We start from the raw sequence: 26,772 nt of genomic DNA on the forward strand, positions 1-26,772 counted from the left end.
ATGAGACCAACATTTTGCCTTATGTGCAGTGCAGAAGCTCCAGAAAAACAGACTTCAGGCCAATGGTAATGCCAGCTGTGACAAATGTAGCCATCAAGAGAAAGGAAAATAATTGGGGCAGGGGCATTTTTTTACTGAGGCAGATACATAAGACTCAGTCTTCCTTTTGAAATGTTTAAAGAATTTAAGAATGCAGACACTTTAGAATTCACTACTCTTGCCAAAGTACATAAATTGTGTGCATCCCTTGTTGTGGTTTTCCCCTGTTGCAAAAACTGTGGAGTTGTGCTAATCTAGGATATTACAGCAACCAGTAGACCAACTGGTCATGTTTGGCACATAGTAAATAATGTGTAGCAGTTATTGTGGGATTAACTTAGCTTTCAGTTTTTCCTAACATTTTCTGACATGCCTGATCAATCCTTGCGATAGTGTAACCATGAAAACCAAAAAGCCCAGCTTGGGCTGTAAATTAGATATTTAAGACACTTTGGTACTTGGTACAGAACACAAGAATAAATGAGAGCTCGTGAACTGGAAAACAGTTTCACCAGCCCTGGTAAATACCTTGTGTCATTATATATGCTGTTATAGGCCAGCTGCATCTAGATTAGAGGCTCAGCATTGTAGGTATCTTCTTCTAAAAATGTTTGCCAGCTGATCCTTCAGGGTACAGTTCAAAGTACTCCTCAATACTGTCCTCTAGAGTACAGTAAGGAGAGTCTGATTTACTGTAATGCTAGGAGATAGCATAATTATTGATCAAACTCCATTTCATATAGAAATGTCTGATACTGACTAGCGGAAAGAGATACAGGGAGATCATGGCCATGCGTACATTTTCCGAACAGACTGCAGGCAAAGGTAGGGTGGTCAACTCATCCAGACTTGGAGGGATACATGACACCCACCTACTCACTCTCCTAAGCACACATGTGCATTTGCACAGCGTGCAGTGCTCTCCTTCCCCACCCCCGACCCCCATCTCAAAGAGGCTGCTAGGAGGAAAGGTCTGAAATGGAAAAAGGACTGAGAGGGTAAGAGAATGCAGTGAGAAAACCAATAGTGGTGGATAGAAACAAACACTGGAATGGAGGAGGGGAAGAAAAAGGAGATAGAGGAGGAAAGTTAAAATAGGTTTGAGGTTACTGTTTACCATTGCTTTGGGTGAGCATGTTGACAGAATTTAGTGCTGTTTATCCACAGTAGCACATGCTTACTGTGAATACCTAGAAATCCAGTATGGTGTCCATATTACCATGTGTAGTTACCATTTTTTCAGTTTATTAGCACCAAAAAACCCAGCATGTAACCAAAATCAGAGGCTTAGGGGTATTTGAGTTGATTACCCATCCACTGATCACAAAAGAGAAAGACTTATCTGACCATAGACCAATTACAGGAAAATGCTTGTATCTTTGTTACCGGCCTCCCCAGCCATTACTCCCTAGTAGCAATTTAGAAATTTATTATGTCATTATTATTACAGCAGTTCATTCTGCATACTTCAGTAGCCTACAGCACATTATGGTCTCCATAAATAAACTTCTGCCTCTATGTATGCACAAACATATCCTGCAAATTGCATACAATCAGAGGTGCTTAAACTTCTGTAACACCCATAAGTTTAATAGAACTACATTATAATTTAAAAAAAAAGAATGTTAGAAACCAGAAAGTGAAGACAATAAGCATTCTTCTCCTCTTATTTACATATAGCCCTCCATTCAACAACATTCTTTTTAACCTATTGCCTTCCCTCCCCCGAAATCAGGACATTCTACAGTTGGAAAATATAATATAAAACAGAAATTCTAACCACAAATCCAGCAGTCAACATAGTATCTTGTAGATATGGAATATTTAATTCCTCTCAGAGAGAAGCATTGAGGTATTGACTGTTCTCATGTGGGTTCTATTCTGCCATTTTTCCTGGTTGTTGTATGCATGAAACCCTTAGCAGCATTATAGTATTTAGACTGGTCTGTAGTGCCAGCAGGAATCTGATGTCACTCAGATCTACGTTAGTGTTGTCAGTCCCATGACATAGTTCTCATGTTCCCACATCTGGTGGAGAGTGGCACTTGTAATCAAATATTCTTAGCCAGACATTAGGAAAAAAAAGAGGCGCTTCCCTGTGAGATGGATGAAACTGGTGTAGTGCTGAGTGACTGCTGATCATGCCTCATCCAAATACAAGAGCACTGGCTGGTTGGAAGGAGTGACCAGAAGAGATATCTGTCCTTTTCATTCAGGGAATGTGACTCTCACTTGTTACCAGACTTTAAAAGCTAGTCATCCTTTTGCACCCTTCCAAGAAGAATATAATTTCTCTGAATAGTTTTGTTCTAACAACAAACACTGGCTTAAAGTGATTAGTTTAATCCAGCAGAGACATATTTATTTTAGACTTCACTGTATTTGAAGATGTACCTAACCAACGCTATCATGTAAAATGAAAATATGCATTTTTATTAAGTTCCTGTAAAATAGGACTAATGAAACCCAAAATATTCCTTATCCCATTCAGTTTAGGACATTTCCATCAATCAAATCAACCTGCACAATCCATTTCCCCTGAAAAAGCCTGTGGTGGGGGCGGAAAAGATGATTTTCAGGGTGAACTAAAGGCCAACTCATTTGAGCTCTGGTGGACCAATGGCAAGAAAGCAAATTTCAGACTATATCACCCTTCCTCCAAAAGAGGCTGTCCCAGCTGGACTGGGAAGCTGTTACCCGAGTGCCTCAGCTGACTGTGATTGTTATGGTACCACCCCGGGTGAGTGCTGACTTCTGAAGTCTCCAGGATTTAAAACAATTTAGGTTGTTCCAGACCACCACACATCCTAGATACAACCATTGGAGGGGTTGGAGCATCATCAACATTGATTGTTAACTGTTCTGTTGACTAATATCTAGTCGGGGTAAATTTGATTTACTCCACCACATTCTACTCTATGATTCTATCATACCCCAGCACAGAAGTTAGCATCCATAGCCATACTTAAGGCATCATTTGAATTACTAGAAAATGGTGGCCCAACTGCAAGAATGATTTCACTCAGCAATGACCTCCATCTCTCTGACTCATAAATGGGGCTTAGGGTGACTGCTTCCATGCTTGTCTGAAAGGGGAACTGATTTGCCTGCATACTTTATTCTCCTCAGCAGATATATGTCTGAGACTACTAAATAGGGAAAAAGAAGTTTGTGCTATACAAAAATCAAAACTATATAGATGTAGGGAATCTACCAGAGGTGCTATTAGAATGATAACTACAGGACAAACACTGATCTCCCTCTTCTGCCCCTCCCACCAACCCCAGTCACCACAGGCCTAGAGAACCTGCCCCAAAGTTAACAGGTGCTATTTACTCTGTAGGAAATAGGCAGGATTTGAGGACCCCATGCAAAGGGAGCTTATCATGTATACCACAGAGCCCAGTTCTCTGCAAGATTGGCATGCCTCTTTGTGGGGAGGATTCTTCATGCCTCTGCTCTGTGTGTGTGTGTGGGGGGTATACTGCAGAAGATATGGGGTACAGAGACAGATTAACTGGCCATTGCCTCTGTTTAGGGTGTTGGGGAGAGCCAGGGCTGTGGAAGCAATGCAATACAGAGGCTTCAGATTGGAAAGGATTCCTTTCCCCCCCACCCCTCCGCCAAGGACTCTCCAATTATGCTCTGGGCAAAGATTTGGGCCTATCAACAGCTTGTACACACAACAATGAGCATCAGGCAGCATGTGTACATGAAGATTCTCAATTATAATTTATTCTCTTATTAAGATCAACACACCAAACATACTTTAATACTAAACAAATACAAATTATTAGAGATGTAATAACTCTGCATCCCAAAGTAATTCTAAAATCACAGCAAAACATACATAATTAAAAAAAACATGACACAAGTCAGGACAAAACACTAATAAATAGATAGCTATCACTGATATATGCATTGGTCTATCAAGTTTCAATGACAGAGCTTAAGCTCCTCATTAAACTTTGAGAGGCATCATATATAATTCTGATTTTAAACAATATTAAATCTGTGGGGTAGTTACCTCTGCCCACAAACAGGCACTGACATACTAAAAAAATTCAAACAGAGTATAGTTGCAATTTAATAACTTGTTTTCTTTAAACACCCTGATGTACATCTCTGAATTAATAAAAACATATTAGGTAATCACCACATTTCATGTGGCTCCTTTAGCACACCCTATCTATCTTTCCAGGAAGAATCTACAAAATATTTTTTTTAATTTACTTAGTATGTTGCTGGTTACTGTGACAAACATCCGGAAATAGCTAAATGGAATGATCTGCTGCTAGCCTGACAAACAAGCGTCTTACTGTCAAGTTTTGCTTTCTTTTTATATCTTCCCTTTCAGATGAGATCTGGATTCTATTTATTAAGAACGTGGTTTAAGTGAAACCAAAATTACTTGCATCCATTTTCAGTCAAGTAGAAAGTGCTTGGTTTGGAAGTACTATTTGATACATTCCTCAGAAGTTTTTCTTTTCTGCAGGTGTGTACAATTTAGTATAAATTGTAGCTGTTATAAGTTTCAGACAGTATTGTTCTGGACGGGTTGGTGAAATATTCTTTTCTTTATAGTAGTAATCCCAAATTTCAAAATACATTCAAAGGGCAAGCTGAGCAGAAAACAGAGGTTCATAAACTGCATTTCTTGCAGTAGCATCTCTATTACTCACCCCTGTTCATATAGAATCTATATTATGCCATGCTCAGCATGATGTCTAGGAGATGGTTGGTTAAATCCAATAACTCAATATACTGCAATCTTGTCAGTCTTCCCAACTCTTCACTTAGAAGAGGGCCACAAGCCTCATCTCTTGCTTAGAAGTCACTCACTCAACTACTTCCCCAGAAAGCTGTAGGGTGTATTTATAATAGAGTTGCTTCTCACACTGGTACAATCCATGCTAAATCATTTTAAAGTACATTATATGTGGAAGGCCCCATTAAAAGCCCAATACTTGACACTTCGCAGGGATTGTAATACCACAATCTCTTAGTCTAAGTGCAGGAAGCAATCACAGTTACTTAGGTGTTGGGGGTGAATATTGAGTTTGTAATACTGCCAAGTCTATTTACATTTACTGGAGATTCATTACAATATGAAAAAAGGTGATAGCACTTTGCATATGCATGTTGGCAAAGTGCTAACTGTAAAGTTATAGTTTGCTTTGTCCACTGCTCATTTCGTATTGTCCACTTCACTGTATGATTAGTAAACAGAATTCAGAATTATGGCTTAAAACAAAAATCAACCCCCACCCAAAAATCAAATCCCACCTGGCTTAGATAAAATGGAAAACTTGGGGTCACCTGGGAGTCCAGCTTACCACCACTCTATTGCCACTAGAGCAAATTTTGAGTGTAGTTTTAGCCTATTTTACCCCTCCTTCCAAAGACTTTTCTGCAGAAGATACAAAACAGGCACTTTCCAGGATGGCATTTTATTTTTATATATGCTCCCAAGAGGAGTGACCTATCAGCTTCCTTGAGATAAATGCTAGATTGACTATTGCATGAGTGTGAAAGAAAGCATAATTTGGCCCTCTGTGTATTGTCATTTTCCACAGCATTTTTCATATCTCCAGTCACCTTTATAACACATTGTTAAGTGCAAAGGTTTTTATTCACCAAATAGTTTTTCTTTTCACTTTAAAACTGGAAATGTTCATTTCAATTGTAACATAATTCTATCATCATTACCTCTGGCTTGCTGACAAAACCCCACTTCTACTAACCCAGAGAGGTTCGAAGTCCTCCTCTCCTATTTTAAATCTGACACAGAAGACAGAGAAACAGTTTGCAGATTATGAAAGTGAGTGTCATACACTTTTCTCCTTCCAATTTATCAGAAAAATATACTAGATGTTATGATTCATATAGTGAAATGCAATTTATATAAGCTCAAATGAAAAAATACAGCAATGCCTAACTTCCAGCAGAGCAGAACTAATGTAGAGTTTGCATTTCTTCTTTCTATAGACGTTGCCTTGATCGAGGCTACCCACCCATTTTTCTTGTTCATAAGAGTCTCAAAGATAGATAAATGGTACATAATGGGCTGCTTTGAAATGTGATGTTTAAGCTCTAGAGCAAATGAGGGCCAAAAACTCCACAAGTACAAAACAATTCAGAGTTGATTTATACTCATTATAAACCCCTTCATAACTCTGAGGACGAAATACAGCTCTTGCATTGTAAAGCATTTAAATTAGGATTAGAGTTATGGTGGATTCTAAACTATGCATGAATGGGTGAAATGAAAGTTTACTTAGACAACCACTATATTATTACCGATTTCTGCATAGTCTCTTTGACAGATCATAAGAGAAAGCTTTACTGTTTCCAATTCAGGATTATAATTTTTTTACAAATGTTATAGTTTAATATAGATATTAAATACCTAAAGACTGCTTGGCATTTAAAAGAATCATCAATTTCAGTGGTTGCAAAAAATGCTAAATTACTAGCTGGAGGGGCAAGTCCTCTCCAAGTCTTATACAACATGGACATGGACATTTAACACCACAGATGTGCATGGAGCTTTACCAAAGCTATGAAGATGGATTTCTTGCCCTGAAGAGCTTCATTAAAGTTAAGCTATTTGTTAAGTTGGTTCCTCCCAGGTATGCTGGAGACAATTCTGGATTAAGAAGATAGTTTATTCTCAATGTCCATTCTGACTTTTGCCATTTTACTGAGATTGCCAATATAATTTTATAAGTGGCAGTGGTTTTCAATTGTGGATCCTGGTCTGTTAGGCAACAGTTTGGGAACAGTCATTAAATCTAATATATGCCAAACCCTAAATGACAACTACTTCGGGCTCCAACTCACTGTCAGTTTGGACTGTACCTCAACAGAAAAAAAGCTCCATATCCTGTTACCGATCCCGAGTTAGTCAGCCAGGCTTTCCAGAATTTTAAATTTAGTTGCTTTATCTACATTATACACTTTTGCACTTCCAGTTTATAATGCTTTCCTTTGTTGCCTTATCAGGAGTTGTAGAAGTATAGTTTAGACAGCATATCCTTCACAGGTCGTATAAATATTTATCCAATATTTCATGCAAATTGAAAATGATATGGAAAATAATGTTACTTTGAAACACAGCTGTCAGGGTTCATTTCATGTTAGGACTCTTACCATAGAAAGAATAGCATGGCTGAACACTCTTTAAACACGTAGCTTGGATAAAAGTGATAGTGACTTGATCACATTTGTAATGTGCAAACAGAATAAACCAATAATATATAAGCTTGATGCTTTAAAACGACCAATTTCACAAAGCTGAAAACAATTATGAGCCAAATTAGCTTGGATGAAGAATTTAAACAAAAAGAATGTGAAGAATAATAATAGAAATTGTTTAAGAGCACTTTACTCAATGCCCAAAAGCCACAGTCAAGAAAGAAGGTTGTACTGGTTAAAAAGTCAACCTGGCCGAGAGGAAAAACTGTAACAAAACAAATCTCTAACAAATGAAACAAAGTTGATAATAATGAATATAAATCAGAAGCTAGGAATTGTAGAAAATTGATAAGGGAAACAATGGGACACAAGGATAATGTAGTGGCCAGCAGAGCTAAGGATGATGAGAAAGATTTTTTTAAGTTGGGAACAAAAAGAATCTTAACAATAGTACTGGTCCATTACTAGATGGGAATTGTAGAATTATCAATAATGAAAAAAAGCAACAACCCTGCCTCAAATAAATCTTTGTATTCTGTATTTGGAATAAAAGGATGGTATAGTCATACCACATGACGACAACAACTCTTTCCTATCCCTACTAAAGTTAAATATTTTAAAATCAGCAAGTCTGGATAACTTTCTGTTTTAAGAAAGCCATTGGAAAAGTTCACTGGGCTATTAATGTTGATTTTTAGTAGGTCTTGGAACACCGCAGTAATTCTAGAAGGCTAGAAGAAAGCTAATGTTGTGCTGATATTTTTCAAAATGGGTAAATGGGATGACCAAGGTAATTATAGGCCTATTAGTCTGACATAGATCCCAGGCAAGATAATGGAGCAGATGATATGGTGACATGATTAATAAAGAATTAAAGGAGGGTAATATAATTAAGGCAAATCAACATGGGTTTATGGAAAACAGATCCTCTCAAACTAACTTGATATCTTCTTTTGATGAGATTAAAAGTTTAGCTGATAAAGGTAATATTCATGTACTACATTTAGACTTCTATAACATGTTTGACTTGATACCATTCAACATTTTTATTAAAAAAACTAGAATAATACAAAACCAAACTAACTGATAAGTCTCAAAATGTCATCGTAAAATGGGGAATCATCATTAAGCAGGTGTGTTTCTAGTGAGATCACACAGGGATCGATTCTTGGCCCTATGCTATTTAACATTTTGATCAATGACCTGGAAAAAAACAAAATCACTGATAAGGTTTGCAGATGACAAATTGGGGGCATGGTAAACAATGACGAGGACAGGTCACTGGATTGCTTCATAAACTGGGGACAAGCCAACAATGTGTGGGTTAATATGGCTAAATGTAAACATGTAAAAACAAAGAACATAGGCCATATTTACAAGATCATGGACTGTATCCTGGGAAACAGTGACTCTAAGAGATTTTGGGGGTTGTGGGAATAATCAGCTGAATACGAGGTCCAAGAGTGATACTGTGGCCAAGAGTGATAATGCAATCCTTAAATGCATAAATGCCAGAATCTCAAATGGTAGAGAGGTTATTTCATCTCTGTATTTGACATTGGTGCAACCACTGTTGGAATACTCTATCCAGTTCTGGTGTCTACAATAAAAAAAGGACATTAATAAATTGGAGAGTGTTCAGAGAAGAGCCACGACAATGATTACAAGACATGCCTTAGAGTGATTGAGCTCTTTGGGTCTGCTTATCTTAACAAAGAGAAGGTTAAGGTTGACAGACACAGTCAACCTTGTCTACACTACCGGCTGGATTGGGGAGCAGCGATCAATCCAACGGGGCGGGGGAGGGGAGGAGTGGGCGACGGGGTCAATTTATCGCATCTAGTATAGATGCAATAAATTGACTGCTGAGTGCTCTCCCATCAACTCTGGTACTCCACCAGAATGAGGAGCACAAGCGGAGTCAATGGGAGAGCGTCAGCTGTCAACTTACCGCAGTGAAGACACTGCGGTAAGTAGATCTAAGTATGTCAACTTCAGCTATGCTATTCATGTAGCTAAAGTTGCTTATCTTAGTTGCCATAGTATAGACAAGCCCTAAGTATCAATGGGGAAAAAATTATTTGATAATGGGTCCTTCAGTCTAGTAGACAAAGAAATAAGTTCCAATGACCTGGAAGTTGAAGCCAGTCATATTCTCAAAGGAAATATGACAAATTGTTAACATTGAGGGTAATTAACTATTGGAATCACTTACCCAGGGTAATGGTGGATTCTCCAGCACTAGCTTTTTTAAACAAAGATTGGATGTTTTTTTCTAAAATATTGCTGTAATTCAAAAAGAATTATTTTGGCAAAGTTCTATGGTACTGTCAGGATCCTACCAAGGGCAGTCTGGACCCAGGGTTGGGTCAAATCTGAGGCTAGGAGAAGAGTTCATAATCAGGTTCCATGTCAGGGTTGATTGCAAAGGTCCGAAGTCCGAGTCAGGATCCAGGTCAGAAGGTGAGATCCAAATCAAGCCCAAGTCAAACCCAGGAGTTTAGGAGCAGGAATGGTCATGGCAGCTACTGGAGATCCACACAGTTGCCTGGACACTTCCTAAAATGCCCCTTGGGTTTATGTAGGGTGTGGAGCCAATCAAGAGTCATGAGGCTGTTGTCTGTCAGACCCCGTGAGGTGGGACTTCCCATGGTTTGGGTCCATAGTGGGTGGTGTATAGTGGAATGCCAGCTAGTTACAGCTGCTATTGGTTGGAAGCATAGAAATGACAGCTACTTGGCAGCTCAGCAGGCCTGGGTTCCAAATCCATGGGGTCCTACAAGTATATGTTACATAGGAGGTCAGACTAGATGATCATAGGGGTGAATTTTGTTAAAACAATGCTACTAATATTAGTGCAGACCAGAAAACACGAATTCTATTTCACACAAAAATTGAAATTACAGAATCTGTTGTCATTCTGCATTGGAAGAAAAGTCTAAGCTCTTATCTCCACCCCACTCATGAAGAAACAAGAGACACCAACAAATAGCCCAGCAGTCAAGGCCTCACCTGGGATGTGGGAAGCCCATGTTTAAGTCTGCCTGATTCAGAGCAGGGACTTGAACCTGGGTCTCCCACAGCCCAAGTGTCCAAACCACTTGATTATTTGCTATTCTGGCTTTGCTCACTCTCTCTTTTCCATCCTTTTAGGCCTGGTCTACACTAGGGTGGGGGGTCGAACTAAGGTACGCGACTTCAGCTACGCGAATAGCGTAGCTGAAGTCGAACTACCTTAGTTCGAACTTCTTACCTGTCCAGACGCCGCGGGATCGAAGTCCACGGCTCCCCTGTTGACTCCGCCACCGCCGTTCGAGGTGGTGGAGTTCCAGAGTCGACGGGAGCGCATTCGGAGTTTGAACTATCACGTCTAGATTAGACGCGATAGTTCGAACTCCGAGAAGTCGAACGCTACCCGTCGACCCGGCCGCAAGTATGGACGTACCCTTAGTGGGCAATATTAACACATGCACAGAATAATCACTATTAAGATTATGTTTAATTAATCTGTTACTTGGGCCATTAGACATTCTTGAGCCTTGCTGTAGGAGAATGTTAGCACTGAAGTTGCATGTTATTTTTCACTAATCTTTCCAGACTACGTTTTCTTAAAGATGGTTCTGCACTAATTTGAAGCAGGTTAAAGTAGCAAAAATATGGCTAATGGATTTTCCCTATTCAGTAAAACTTGTAGTGACTGACTGTATGTGTGATTACTTTAAAGAGAAACTTTAAACTATAAACTTTGAAAAATGTTTGCTCTGAACTTGTGGTCCCAAGCACGAAAATTGTCCATTTAAGAGGCCTATCAAAATTAAAGAGGCCACTAAAGAATATCACAAAACAAAGGTGAATGGCCCTATCACACCTTTGAAGTGCTACATGCAACAGAGCTCACCTCATGGATTCGAAGGCTCAACGTAGAAAGATAAAACAGGGTGACAAGAAATTTTTTCATCTCTTCGCTATTTGAACTCACAGGGCCAGAGACACTACACTAAGTGGATCCACACTGAAAGTCATGTTTAATTGACAGATTACTATGTATTGGTCTGTTTAAGAATCACAGATGGTAATTCATGTGTGTGTGTATATATGGTTGCTTGCTTTAACCTGTAACTCATTTCTTTTTCCTAGTCAAACCTTTAGTTAATTACAGGATTGGCTACAAGCATTGCCTTTGGTGTGAGATCTAAGATACAAATAGAGCTGGGATAAGTGATTTGTCTCTTGGGACTGGTAACCTGAATATTTTGTGATTTTACGTATAAGTGACCATCACTAAGGCCAGCTTGCCTGGTTGGCGAGATAGTCCCTCTAGGCACTCCAGTCTGTGATACCACAATGAACTCCTGGATCGTTATGTTACTGGCTTGGTGAAATCTAATTATAGAACTCACCACCAGTTTGGGGTGTTGGTCTTGTTTTTGACCATCTGCCCTGAGCTAGGCACTCACCGTCATGAGTCACTGCAGACAGCACAGCACAGGGTATTCAGCATCCCCTGAGAAACCAAAAGTCAACAGGTACCTTAATCATGATGTTGAGTGTTTGAGAATTAATGGTTAACCTATTCATGCCATTTTACAAAGTGTGTGGGGGGGGAGAGGATGGCACAGCACCCTTACGTCACCTGAAATTCCAGGGCACTGACAGTATAGAAGAAACAGAAGTTAAAACCAGACTATATTTACCTGAAAAAATATTTATTGAAGCTTACTTGAAGCCAGCATTCAAAAGCTAATGCTTTCCTTATTGATTTCCATGCAGGAGGAGTTTATTTGCTGTCTTGATTTCTATTACTTCCCTGTCTTGTAATCAGGAAACAGGGAATCTCCACTGAGAAAGCTGTAAATGCTTTATGTTTCTGTTGTGCACTGAATGCTTGTGAACTTGTGTGGGAGGGGAATACCGAAGAAGAACAGGAAGGCATTATGGAAATATCCTTCTCCCAGGAAGCCCTTAGACAGGGAGAGGTGATGATTACTTATTGAAATGGTATTAGAGGGAAGGGCAGGAGGAGGATTTTGCATTTTCCCCCTCTTGAGGCAGTGAACATTGCCTCAGATATTCAGGTCTACATTAAGGCCTTCTCCAGTAACATTAACTCAGCCTTCATGACTCTAAGGAGATGAGGCAGGATGTTCTATCCTAGCACAAGGTTGCTGCCAAAAAGCAGCATGTCTCCAGCAGGGATAGGGCTGCCAGGAGGGAAATGGCCAAAGGAATAGTCTGGAGAAACTGATCATCCATCTTGCCATAGATCCTATAGGACTTGCAGCACCCCAACTCGTCCCCAAGCATTTCAAAGCCCCTCCCCCCTCAACGAACTGAGGAGCCAGTTTGAATAAAATTCTACGTGGTTCCACTGGTCCCTCAAGCAGCATCTCTCAGCTATCTGTGCAGGAGGGTATGACTCAGCCTCACATTATGGTCTCCTGCTGTGCTTCATATAAAGTCTACAAGTCTTGCTGGACCGCTGGAGTTTTCTTTTACAGCAAAGTAGCTACAAACAGAGAGATGCTGTGAAACAGAAAAACAAAGAGCATTGTTAAAATATCCACCCATGGGAGGAATTTATGGTAGGAGAGGTTTTTTTTCTTAAATTAAACCTATTCTATGTCTAGAGATATTTCCAGACAGTCTTCATCCCCTGGAATCCCTTCATAAGGGTGGGTGTGCAGCAAAAGGCAGAGAGAGAAGAGGCCACATGTATTTCCACCCCCCCAACCCTGCTGTAGACTATGGAGAGAAGAGCCCCAGGCCCATGGTCATTAGGAGTCTGATGGGAGGGGCGCCCCCCTTGTAAGCAACTCCTAATCTCTGGAGTCCATTTCCTGAGGACCTATAGAAGTGAACAGGAGTGATACTCTCTTTTTGCAGACTTTAGGAGAGCTGCAGTATAAAAGGACAACAGAATCATGGTTGACACTGGTTAGAACAAGAATCTGAGGCCAGGGGAATCAAGGTGGACATCGCAGAGGCTACTCAATTACACCATCCTTCTTGTGAGCCTTCCAGGGTTTCCTGAACCAGAGTTCCTCTCCTGTAGAATTTAGTATTATTAACACAAAAAAAGACATTTTCAAACAAAATATGTTAAGATGAGGTTTATGTGCCTGCAGCCTATTACTGCTGGGGTGTACATTGCTTTTCAAGAAGGTTTGAATTAAAAAAAGTCAGATGTTAGAAACCTGAGAAATGCAGATTTAGCAGTCTACTTCTCAAACAAGGTATTGGCTCACATTCAAACTGCCATCACAATCCTAAATCTGCCCTTGTAGAGACAAAATCTCAAATACTGACTTGATTTCATCCTCATTCCAATACACTAAATAGTCATCAGCATTTGCTAGCAGAGTGCTTGCAATGAAATAGTAGAAACAGGATAGTGACAACATACTTCACAATGCATTCGATTGCAATTTCACCTTCCTAACTCAAGTCCAAAATACCAAACTTACATTCTGTCATGTGGACACAGTGAAAACTATTTTCAAAGCAGAAATTTTATCTGGTGCTTTTCCCAAGAGATATAAAACTGGAAGGCAGAAGCATTATAGAGCCTTAATTGAGAAAGTCCATTGCCTTAATAACAATCTAAATGGCAGAAAAGCACATTTTTTAAGCATATCTGTCATATTTAAAGCCTTTTGCTATCAAAGTTTTTGTTTATAATGTGTGGCTTGTTATGCAAATAAACAATGGATTATGGTGACAGTCATTTCAAAATTAAAGATACCCACCTGCAATTACTTTAGGCTTGAAATTACTAAAAAGCCATCAAGACTGAATGCTTATAAGGAAGATGTGCACAGTAAATTCAGGCAATGATAGCAGATACCACCTCTCTTTTATTAATGTACTTTGCTCATTTGGATAACTGAAAATGTGAGAATACACTTCCTTAAGATACTGAGTGTACAATATTTTCTGTTGTATTCTGAGAGTATCACATGGTTGCAACTTCTGAATAGTTACAAAGGTTTTGGGAAGAAGGTTGTGATAAATGAAGTTGGGTGGGGGAGAAGCACCTTTTGATGGACACCCAGTCAGTCAGCTCTCTGTAAAATCCCTCTTGGTTGCTGTTCTCTACTTGCTTTACCTGTAAAGGGTTAAAAAGTCCCCCAGGAAAAGGAAAACAAAAAACAAGTGAGAACCTGACCAAAAGCCAAGGGGAAGGCTAGAACTTTTTAAAACTGGGAAAGAAACTTTCCCTTTGTCTGTCATTCTCTCCGGGCTGAAGAGACGGGCAGCAGGAATGCTGTGTAAAGTTTGAACCAGATATGAAAACCATCAGATCATATCTAGAACTACTTTTAACAGCCCAAATATGTAAGTAAATTAGGAATGTTTAGGAAGACACAATTAGGTTTATTTTTTAAGGCTTGTGGACTTCTTTGTGCCAACCCCAGATGCTTTTGTTTGCTTATAACCTTTAAGCTAATGGGTGCTTAATTTTTGGAATTGCTCTTTTAAAAAAATCTAGCAAAAGCCTGTTCCAGATCAATTTTCTTCCTTTTAGTTTTTTAATAAAATTTACTTTTATGAACAGGATTGGATTTTTGATGTCCTAAGAGGTTTGTGCATATTGTTTGATTAGCTGATAGTAACCATTAATTTCCTTTGTTTTCTTTCTCAGCTCTTCCCCGGGGGTGGGGGTGAAAGGGCTTGAGGGTACCCCACAGGGAGGAACTCTCAAGTGCTCCTTTCTGGGTCCAAGGGTTTTTTGTTTTTTTTTTCCATTTGGGTGGTGGCAGCGTTTTCCAATCCAAGGTCAGAGAAAATCTGTAACCTTGGGAGTTTAATACAAGCCCCGAGTGGCCAGTATTAATTTTTAAAATCCTTGTGGGCCCCCACCTTCTGTACTCAGTGACAGAGTGGGGATTCAGCCTTGACAAAGGTGAAACCACCCCTCCTCTTCCTTCTTTTCTATTCTGAATGACAGTTCTGAGAGAACTTGCATCTTTGATTCACATGCAGAGTTTACTCTCATTTTGATCAGCAGAAGTGGCTGTGATCCTAACAGCATCCCAAGGCCAGAGGGGAAGGGAGTCCCAATCCAAAGTTTTTGGGAGCACACAAAGATGGGTCATTCAACCAAGAAGGCTGAAGTCTCTGGAAACTGGTTATAAGTGAGACCCTGCTTAGGCAAAGATTGTAATCAAGTTTTTAGTCTTAGAAGTGAATGCCTACCTTTGTTTGTAATCCTTTCTACCTTTTATTCCTTCTTCTTAGTATCCCAACCTATTACTTTTGTTTAATAACCTTGTTTTTTCCATTTACTATAAGCCAGCCCAGTGCTTTGATTAAAATGGAGTGTTTGTTCACTGCAGTAAAGTGGTAAGCTGCAATATACTATTTCTTTAAAGCAGTGGTTCCCAAACTTGTTCTGCCGCTTGTGCAGGGAAAGCCCCTGGCATGCCGGGCCGGTTTGTTTACCTCCAGCGTCCACAGGTTCAGCCGATCGTGGCTCTCAGTGGCCACGGTTCGCTGCTGCAGGCCAATGGGAGCTGCTGGAAGCAGCGGCCAGTACGTCCCTCGGCCCGTGCCGCTTCCAGAAGCTCCCATTGGCCTGGAGCAACGAATCGCATCCCCTGGGAGTCATGATCGGCCGAACCTGTGGACACAGCAGGTAAACAAACTGGCCCGGCCCGCCAGGGGTTCTCTCTGCACAAGCGGCAGAACACGTTTGGGAACCACTGCGTTAAAGGGAACAGCAAACAACTTCTTAAAACATACCAGGAGAAGGCTGGACACTTCAGGGCAGATTGTTTTGGGGAAATTTAGGACTGGGAGTGTGTTTGGGGGTCACCCCTGAATTATGTAATTGGGTGGGAGAGACTAGAGGGGGTTGTCATATTGTAGACAAGCTGCTGGGGTCAGAGTGTTGAACGAGGGTTGTACAGCCCACAGACCCTCAGAATACTGCATTCTCGTCTGCGGGAGTCCAGGCTGTGAGCCACAGCAAAAGCACAGCTGACACCCAGGGCTGTACTGACAACCCCTTACAGGTCTGGATTGCATGTCACAGTGGCTCACAGATTAGTGGCAGTAGATGTCCTTATTTAGCTCTTGAAATAATTTAATAACTGGACAATTCTTGACTGCAAGCAGAATGCCACCCTCATCCGTCATCCCCATTTACTAGAACTCTTGGCCTTATTTAATTTTTTCCCTTATGAAAGTGTCAGTGTCACTCTGCACCACCACATGCAAGGCTATGGGAGACTACTGAACTCCAGGGTTGAGAAATACACGTTGCTGCACTGCCTACTTAATTACTACAGTGAGGGATGAAACCTAAAAAACTAATAATGTATGTACACTGGGAAGAGAAACATGTTCCCATTTCTTTGCTATCACATGTACCCTACATCTCTCTACAGACATGCAGGGGAGAATTAATCCCAGATGGATATTTTGGAACCTCAGTCTTTACAATTTAATTTGTAACTAGTGGAAAATTCAAGCTTTCCCTTAACAGCTGCAGAATTGTGTAAATTGAGGGGGGGGGCATGAGGGAAGGAGACTGGCTGAACTGAAACAGAATAAGAATGGCTTCTGTGCTGTTTTCCTCCAAATGGAGCTACTGCCCTTTTCTGAGGTCTTAAGAACAAATCATATCTTTATGAAGGTGGGAAACAAAACTGATGGAAGAGCACAACTATTACTCACGCACAAAAGTAGATTAAACCAAATTGAAATAATTCAGATGTTCGTATCAGATCTTTGGAGACACTATAGCTTCCAATTTTGAAGTGGATTTCAAGGGAGCTTAATATGATTTTAATATACTAAAGGAAAAGTTGCTTTCAAAAGGCACTCAAACTATGGGCTGAGAGTAAGCTATAAACTAGCCACCAGCTTGGTATGGCAAGTGTCATACTTAATTTTAGCATGAGTGTTTTCCTATTATTAACTTTTATTTGCCAACATCCTTATGGATATAACTGTAGGTGCACTGCAAGCTAGTTTTGCACAATTAATCCAAACCAAGTTTTAGATTGCACAGTGGAGCAAAGTAGAATTTGTCCTGTGTTATCAATTTAAAGCAATTCAACTATTCATAAAATGTCAAGATTATTCTTCCCATTATCTTTAAAGAGAATTATCTATCAAGTGTATTTCTAAAGTGCTTGTCATCTTGGTATCTGTGTGTTGAACAAAATGATGCTGTTGAACATTCATGCAGCAATAAAATTAGAATAAATCATTTAAAACCTCTCCTTGTTATTTGCTTTTATACTAAGTAGTCCAGTAGTATTTACTATGCTGCTGCATACATGAGGTTCTAATTGTTAACTCTGAAAAGAAAAAAAATTAGTATGGTTATTTTATTCTATATGAAATGGTGTCTTGCAAATGAGAAAAAGGAATGCCATGAACCGATAGATGCTTATTTACTAGATGATGGTACAGATTAGATACCTTTTACCAATTACACTATACTTAGACAAATAGAAAATGCTATTATGTGACTGATTCACTTTTCTACTGTTTCCTAAATTACAAATTTTCTGGCAGATAATCAATGATTCCCAATCAAAGTCATCAGTTCAGCGCCCAAACCGCAGAATGTGCAGTGATGTGACTATGTGATTCTCCGTCTTACATTTTGGGTAGACTGGATGTTCCCACTTTTACTATTTTCCAGAAAAGAAGAAACCCAGTTTATTTCCCCTGATGCACCATGGGCCAGATCCTGAAGTCCTTTGACAAAAATTCCTCTGCATCTTCAGGAAGATTTTTGCCTGAGTAAGGACGGCAGAAGCTGGTGCAATCTTAATCCATAATTTCAAAAGTAGGGAGGTATACAACACAAATTGATAGGGGATTCTGGTAAGTGCTCCCTTAGTATTCAAGTGTAGTTTGTGTCTCAGGAAAAAAAAATCTAAGAAGGTGTTTAAAAAACCCAAAAAGCACCAACACACCACTCTACCTTGTCTTTCTGAAACGAGAGAACCAATGCTCTTGTCCTCACCCAGGGTGAAATCCTTGCCCTAGTACATGTGCATTGCTTTCAATGGGGCCAAGATTCAACCTCTATTCTTTTAAGCAACGTTGTGGTGCCTAGCTTCCAGCAAAGAGGGTGTCAACTTTGGTGGTAGGTTGCAACATCCAAGGTTGCTTCAGAACCAACCTTCTCTGTTGCATCCCTTTTTTGGAGCATGGTTGTCGTCCATCAGCCTCAAGGTTGTAAAGATATTCACTTTTAAATTGACAAGGTTATAGTATCTTCTCATTCTTTAGGCAAAAAGTGTCTCTGAACTAAACTAAAAGCATAGACTAAAATGCTACAATACATATTGTATGTAAAACTGCTCAAGTGTCTGTCAGCACTCTAAAATAAAGTTGAAGGGGGGGAAGGCAGAGAACAATTAACCAGTCACTAACCCGTATGTAGAAGCAGGAAGAGGATCAGAGGATAATTAATTCCACAAACAAGATACACAAATGGAAAAAAAACAAAACAAAACAGTGCGCTGTTGGTCTAATTTAATTAGAGACAAACACCGTTCAAAGGAACTACAAGGGAAGAAGATAGAAACACCACATGCAACAAGAAACAAAATTAAACATATGGAAATAGAGAGCAAGCCTACACTAATTAATAAGCATATATTCTAGAATGTATTTAAAAAATGGAGAGGAGGTCAAAAACAGTACCATGACTACTCCCAATCCATTTAAAATTACTGAGCATGAGGGCTCATGAGATGCAGTTCTTAGACCACAGGCCATCTTTTGAGATTTCTCTTCATCATTCCAGCAATCCAGCTAGCATTGTTAAAGGGTGGTGGTGGGGAGAAGTAATTTAACTAAATGTAGAAAAAACTCTGCTCTGTTTGGCTCTAATGTATAAATGAAGTGCCAGGAATTTGGTATATAGCCTATTATGTGCAGGTGATGCACATTTGAAGCTAGCTAGGAATAGACAATTAGCTGCTATGTGTTAATGAAAACCATTAGTAGCATAAGGACCCTTTTTCAAATCCACTATCATTAATAAAAGTAGCATTTTTGTTACAAAACATACGCTGGCGTTTTACAGCCACATAGGTTCAGTCAACACACCGAGAGTGTGGCCAGATGTTCAGCACCTAGAATTTAGCAAATTAGGAGATAATTAGTACATTAAATGCTTGTGATTAGCACTTTGCAATAATTAAATAATTGTTAATGATATCATAGCCCTGTAATTAACATCAGCAGGTTTATATAATGTTTTCTACTCTTCTTTCAATATTTAATTGAATGCCAAGAAGACATTTTAGACAACTTGCTAATTTCCTAATCAAAACACTGAAAATAGAGTGCTGAATTTTCATTTAAATTCTGGCTGTTTCTTAGTACATTAAACCACAAAGAGTATATTGGTTTTGGCATGAGCTGCTCTGCAGTGCCACATGTGTTGCACATCCCTTGTAGGGGCCCTTTAGCTACTAGTGCATTCTGAAAAGATCTGTGTCCCAGTAAATTGGCCTGGGAACTGTTTCCTGTGCACCAGTTTCCAACTAAGGAAGTTAAAAGAGCAACAGTTAGAAAGGCACATTTCTGCTGTAGTTAGTGTCCTTGAAAGACGCTGCTATTGAATCAATTTCTGAGCATTGCATATTATAACTGGAGGACTGTCAGCCAGAAAAGTATAGCTGCCTTTTAGTTGGACTCCAAACTCAAAGGAATAAGTGGGGATTGCTTGTATAGGTTTTGTTTTCATAGTCCCTTGTGTTAGCAAAAATATGGCTAGTGCAATATTGGATTGTTCCCTGCAAAAAGGCTTAGGAAAAATAAACTGTAGGCTCCCTACAGAAATTTTTTCACAATGAGTAGGGGTGATAGTGGGATTTTTCTTTTTTTAAAGACACATTACATTAAACATAGGATTTTTTTGTGGATGCAATCTTTGTTCCCCAACATCTATCTTGCATGCCAGTTGCAAAGGCGTTTGAACAGGAGTGTGCCCAACATTAACTTGTTCTTCTTGGTTAGTGTTCTCTCTTGTTTATATAAAGTAAAAATACTACCGAACCTGTGGAACTGTGTTAATGGGTCATGCGTATTCCAGAAAGCAGCAATATAGGCCTCTCCAGAATGCTCTACTATTGCCTCTGCATCCCAAATTAGGTTGTAATTTTGACTGCATATAGCTTGTTTGTAGCTTTACTGAACAGCAGCCAACTGCTGAACTAAAAATAGATTTAATGACATTGTTTCTAAACTCTAGAATTCAAAATTTGCAGTAAATCACTGGACTCTGGACTGATCTAAGACCACCCAACTTCTCTCTACAAATATTTGATCCACATGTGCAATAGTACACCTCTACCCCGATACAATGCTGTCCTCAGGAGCCAAAAAAAATCTTACCGCATTAATGTGGTTTCACTTATATATCGAACTTGCTTTGATCCACCAGAGTGCGCAGCCCCCGCCTCCTCGGAGCACTGCTTTACCGCGTTCTATCCAAATTCATGTTATAACATGACCGGATATATCGGGGTAGAGGTGTACATCTTTTCACTCAGGAATAAGCTGTTTCCAACTTCAACAGTGGCCAAGGGCACTTTAATGTATCAGCACATACTGTAAAATGATTCCTACAAATAATTACAATACTAGAACTTAGATCTTAAGAAGTTTTCCAGAAAGATATTCAAATCTTAAACTGAGGAAAATGAAGAATGTTGACAAACAGGTACAAAGGCTGACTGGACATCATCACAAATAAATCAGAGAATCTGGGACTTACATACCAATCAAATCTTGTGTGACTGATACTGGAAAAACAAAATTGAAAATTAAAAAAGCTTGTCTGTTTTCCTCTGGCAAGCTTTTGATTTGAAATTCCACATGTTCAAGCCAAGACCAGAAGTGATTCAAGAAATATGCTTTCCAAATAATGTGAGTCAATCTTTCAAGTCATGCTCTTTTAATTTCTTTAGAAATGGCATCAAATGGATTAATTGTTTTCTTCATATGATTGTCAGCACCCATACAAAGCCTATTCTGAGTTAAGATAACCTTCACCTTAAAACCAGTTAGAAACTTAACTAGTTTTAAGATGGATGTTGATAAATTTATGAATGGGATTATACAGTGGGATTGCTGGTGATAGCAAGAGATCAGACTCAGTGACCTAGGAAGTTCCTTCTAGTCCTATGTGTTTGTTATTATAAAAAGGTAAAGAAAGCATTCCTGATCTGACATTAGAATTAAATCTAAAATTTGTGAAGTAAAAAACATGTTGCTTTCAGTCTTATGAAAACTGATCATCAGAAAAGGTTTTGCCCATCTATAATTTCCTACTACATATTGCTTATATACATTATTGGTAGGAAAATACAAAACAGATCAACCAGGTTAAGTGTGCAGTTGTCCTTTAGACTTGGTCTGAAATTTTCTTAGGCAAAACCTATTCCATATAGATACTCTTATTAGAAACTAAAAGTGCTGCAAAAGAAATAGTCACCTACTCGGTTCACTTTTTCTCATCTGTGGTATCCAGTGCTGTACATCCAATACATAGTTTTTTAAAGCAAGACATTGTTAGAACTGGTAAGTTTCAGGCCCTTATGAGGCATATGTATGCATGCCCCTGATTTGTTTAAGGTGTGTTTTGGCAGACTAATGGGAGGAGAGGAAGGGGTAGGGACAAATTTAAAGATTTTTTTAGAAAGAGCAGAAAATTGGTGTGAGGTCCCATGAAAACCATATTTGATTTCAGAGAGTGTAAGTTTGACCAAAGCTTCTCTTTTGGAAGTTTGAGCAAAATCATTTCATCAGTGTTCAAGTCATGATAATTGGGGGGGCAAGGGGGGAGAAGAACCAGCAGTTCTTCCACTAGGAGGGAAAAAAATCTAGCCTTCCTTTTAAAGACAAGCTAGCTGCAATTTGGAACTTAAAACTGTCTGCACTAAGTCCTTAACATGGAAAGAAAATGGGTTTTTGTAAAAGGTATGGCCATTTGAAAGTTACATATTTAGTGTGTGTGGTAGAAAATGTTCTTAAGTCTGTAGCTATGCATTTAAAAGTAGATGTGTTGCACTTGCATTTGCTGCTAGTTAAATATACAATGGCATGGCAAGTCAGAAACCTCAAAGCTCCTCAGGTCAAGAGCTATTGAAAGAGGTGCTTGCAATCTCTATAAGCCAAACAGCTGTGGAGCAAGGGGCTTAGATGTGCCATTGGCAAGCCAGGGAAGCTCGTTAGATCTGCAAGCCAACAGTGGGGCTCACTGGAAGTAATATTTATTTCATTAAATATTTTGAGGTTACAGAATGTTTTATCCAATACAGAATGAAGTGTTTCAAAAATTCTCATGAAGACACTCAGCCACTGGATTATTGGCTATTCCACTCTCTAGAACTCTTGTATACCTGAGGGGCCTTCCTGGTTAATATTTTGTCACATAGGATACATTTAGGGAAAAAATTCTGTTTCAGCAAATTGGTATTTTCAGAAAAAAGTTTAATTGGAAAATTCCTGACCAGCTCTACTCAACAGCACTAGGTTTGTTTAGGGTTTAAAAAAAAAAAAGAAAAGAAACCCACAAGACAAAACAACCCAAACCAAACACACTAAGAAATCCCTAAGCTCCAATCCTTCAGTCAAACCCACACAGAAGAAAGTCTTCCGGATTAAAGACTGCAAAATTAGGCTGACTTTTGCAAGGGGCCTATGGGAGTTAGGCACTAACTCCATTCATGGTCAATAGGATAACTCCTTCAGGTGTCATTGAAAAATCCCAGAATTGAATTTGAAAACTTGAGTTAGGAAAGGACTGGGCGCCCGTTTGCTTCTATATAAATAGTAAGAGTGGTGCTCTTTTTCTAACTGAGTTTGAGTCAATTCATTACCATAAACACTCAACTACTCGGGAATACGATCCACAAGGTGAGGGGAACAAAACACACAAAACTAGTACCATCACCATTTTTCAAGTCTTTTTTAATATAGTGTACAGATTACTACATGAACTTAAATCCCTGTGTGACAATGCGGTTCTGGCAGGACCCAACTGAGAGTGCCGATTCGGGACAAATCGCTTAAATAGGGCAGCTACAGCCCTAGGCTGGGGTTTTTCCACCTCTAAGGCAAACCGAACCAGCCAGACAGGGAGGACCCTGGTCTCACCCCACTGGCTAACCACAAGACACACAAGCAATTTCCTTAGACACTCCAGTCTCCTAGTATCACCACCAGTCCCACTCATCCTGGGGATGAATGGTTATGAAAACCAACACTCCAATAAAAGAAAATGGTTCCCTCAATCCCAAAGAATCAAGCCCCAGACCCAGGTCAATATACACATCAGATCTTACCCACAAATCACGCTGTTGCCAATCCTTTAGAATCTAAAATCTAAAGGTTTATTCGTAAAAGGAAAAAGATAGAGATGAGAGCTAGAATTGGCTAAATGGAATCAATCACATACAGTAATTGCAAAGTTCTTAGTTCAGGTTTGTAGCAGCAATGGAGTAAACTGCAAGTTCAAATCAAATCTCTGGAGTACATCCACAGCTGGGATGGGTCATCAGTCCTTTGTTCAGAGCTTCAGTTTGTAGCAAAGTCCCTCCAGAGGTAAGAAGCAGGATTGAAGACCAGATGGAGATGAGGCATTAACCTTTTATAGACTTTTCCAGGTGTAACAACCTCTTTGTCCTTACTGTGGAAAGTTACAGCAAAATGGAGTCTGGAGTCACATGGGCAAGTCCCTGCATACTTTGCTGAGTTACAAGGCGTATCTGCCTTCTCTCCATGGGTTAATTGTGTAGCTGGTGGTCCTTCAAGCAGGCTAGTCAGAGCTAACACCAACTTGTCTGGAATGTTTCCCAGAAGCGAGTTTAAAATTTAAAATACAGACAGTATAGAGCCATTACTCACAACTTCAATTACAAAATGATACATACATATAGACACCATAATTTTAACCAGCCACCCATAATCTGGTTTTAGACGCCTTATATGACCCTCTTTGCACAAGATTTGGTGCCAGATTATATCAATAACATTACACCCTGTTTCACAACTGGAATCTTCACTGCCCATAAAATCCCATTTTTCATCAAAAACAACTGTGGACATGGATCTTAAAGAAGTCAAAGTAAAAAAAAAACCACCCTACTGTTTCAGATTACAGAAACATTTAGCAGGGACACTCCAATAACTGAGCATCGAGAGAACAGCATAATATTTATTATTTACTCAATATCCTTAAGCAAAAACCAAATGATACCTAATCCAGTAAATGTATACTGAAGTTACAGGATTGGAGCAAGTTTCTTTCTTTCACTGTTTTAAAGTACATTCCCCATCAGGTTTATTTACAGCCTTCTGTCCTCTCAGCCTCTAGCTGTGAAAAGCAGAAGAAAGTGGTTAAAACAAAACAATCCCCCCCCCCCGCAAAAAAACCCAAAACATTCTGGCTAAAACTTATCAGAGACAGGAATTTGGGGGACTTATTTGAAATGTTTTTTTCTTTAAACAAATCAAAAAATCCTTTTTCTTCTATTCTTTCTGCAGTTCCACCTTCTTTAAAGCAGGGACTCCTAAATGTAACCTGATGAAGGCTACATTGGCAACTTGCAGAATCCAGAAGTCGCAAATATGAAAATGACTCTCTGCTCTCCTAAAGCTAGACAGTGATCTTCCTTCTCATGAAAGTGACCAATTGCTTATGGAGAACCTGCTTTTAGAAACCATTTAAGTGTGTACTTCAATTTATCCCTATCCAGAAAAAAAAATAAAGACAAAGATGCTTAATTATCTTTGTCTTTTAGTTGAGCACATGCTTAAGTACTTTCCCGAATTAGGATTGCAATGGGACTTCATTGATACTATTCATGTGGGTAATTGATCCTGATGCAAGTAATGGGTTTATAGTCTGAGTTAGAGTTAACATGGTTTGAGCATTTAATGGTTCATATTGAGCTGGTCACATGCTGGCATTTATATTCTCTGTGATATGTACCACAATACTAAAGATGAACATAATGTGGGACACATAGTATTGCCCAATGGGCTGCATTAGCTTCTTCACTTTTAACATCTCCTACATGAACAGATTTTTCTCTTCTTTTGTTTTATTTCTACTTAATTTTCATTCTACTCTGAAATTATTCCAGATTCACTTGGGTTGTAGCACTTTTACACATACATTTAGAAGTCAGCAGGAAATCTCTCTAAAATACTTAGAGCACAAAAACCTCCAACAATATTGTATTGACTTTCTTCAATCATCTAAGGAAAAGAACCTCTCAGTGCTTATTCCAAAGGAGAGGTACTATTGAAGACTAATATGAAACCAACACAAGAATTGTTTGTTTAAAGGTCATTTTCATCTGGTTTTCCCAATGGCTATCGGAAAACAGAGCACTTTACACCCCAAAATAATTACAAAGTGCACTTTAGTTTTGATGCTTTGCATTGCAGGGAACAATGCTATATTTGGAAAGACGCTTTATTATAAAAACTCATAGATCTTCCTAGTCATTTGAACCAAATATAGTAGTTTGCAAAAAAATATGATGATACATTTAACTCTTGAAGACCTAGTTTTGTTGGTTTGAGAACTAATTACACTCTGATTTGGTTGTCCCATTATTTGATTACCAAACTTCAGTGCCCCACAGATGTTCACACATCTACAATATTAGCCGTAAGAGCATGACAAGGTGTTTTAATGTTTTCTTTCCCTCTTCCTCCTTGAATGTTCCAGTATTTATGTGGACAAGGTCCCTCACATGAACATGCATATCAAATAGCAGCATTTTTTCCCTGTTTTATTTATAAGTGCCCAACACTTTGGGTGCTTTCACAATTTTTACAAATTTACAATAAGGAATTAATTCCCAGCTACACTAAAAGACTGCTCAGACGGGGAGCACAAGAATTGCTAGGCCACAACAGAGCAGTGGTCTAGCTACTCTGGTATCCTGTCTCTAACAGCGAACAGTACTAGATGCATCACAGAAAGGCACAGACAACCCTTCCTCCAAGCACCTAGAGACACCCAGGAGTTACAGCATTAGTCATGGACTTGTGAGACTTAGGTGTAAGTCTGTAATGTGCCAGACTTCCTGTGTGAACTTGAGTAAGTCACTTACTCTGTGCCTCAGTTTCCCAACTGGATAATGGAACACTTCCCCACCTCACAAGGGTGTTGTGAGGCTAAATGGATGGATGAATACAAATACTTTGGTAATGGGGGCTATATAAGCACCTAAAATACAAGATAGAACCATGTGGAGGACCATTACATTCATAGGACAAGTTTATTGCATAACATGTAGCAGACAAAGGCTAGTTTATGCCCTGAAGCACAGTTATTTATAGCCCTTCCAAAAATATAATGTTTTATATCCCAGTGTAACTGTGGATGTTCTCGTTATCTGTGGAAGCATCCAACCCTATTCTGAATCCTGCAAAGCTTTACCCACTCAACAGCATCCATTAAATTAAGAAGGGATAACAAAATATCTTCTCTGTAAACGGAGGACTCCCAATCTTTTGGGGCTCCTCTTGTGGAAATCT

General features: G+C 39.3%; 1 long non-coding RNA gene across 3 annotated transcripts in view; it reads left to right on the forward strand.

Moving 5' to 3' along the window:
- LOC120395653 overlaps nt 1–25,005 on the forward strand; it is a 144,139-nt gene extending 119,134 nt beyond the window's left edge. For 2 of the 3 annotated variants that reach the window (XR_005592732.1, XR_005592731.1), the window contains 2 exons: nt 17,894–18,078; nt 24,763–25,005. This is a non-coding gene — a long non-coding RNA (uncharacterized LOC120395653). The remainder of the gene's footprint in view (nt 1–17,893; nt 18,079–24,762) is intronic. The other variant, XR_005592733.1, reaches the window with a different exon arrangement.
- Nucleotides 25,006–26,772: the final 1,767 nt, after the last annotated feature.

The sequence above is a fragment of the Mauremys reevesii genome, linkage group 1, assembly GCF_016161935.1.
Source record: "Mauremys reevesii isolate NIE-2019 linkage group 1, ASM1616193v1, whole genome shotgun sequence".
Taxonomy (NCBI): Eukaryota; Metazoa; Chordata; order Testudines; family Geoemydidae; genus Mauremys; species Mauremys reevesii.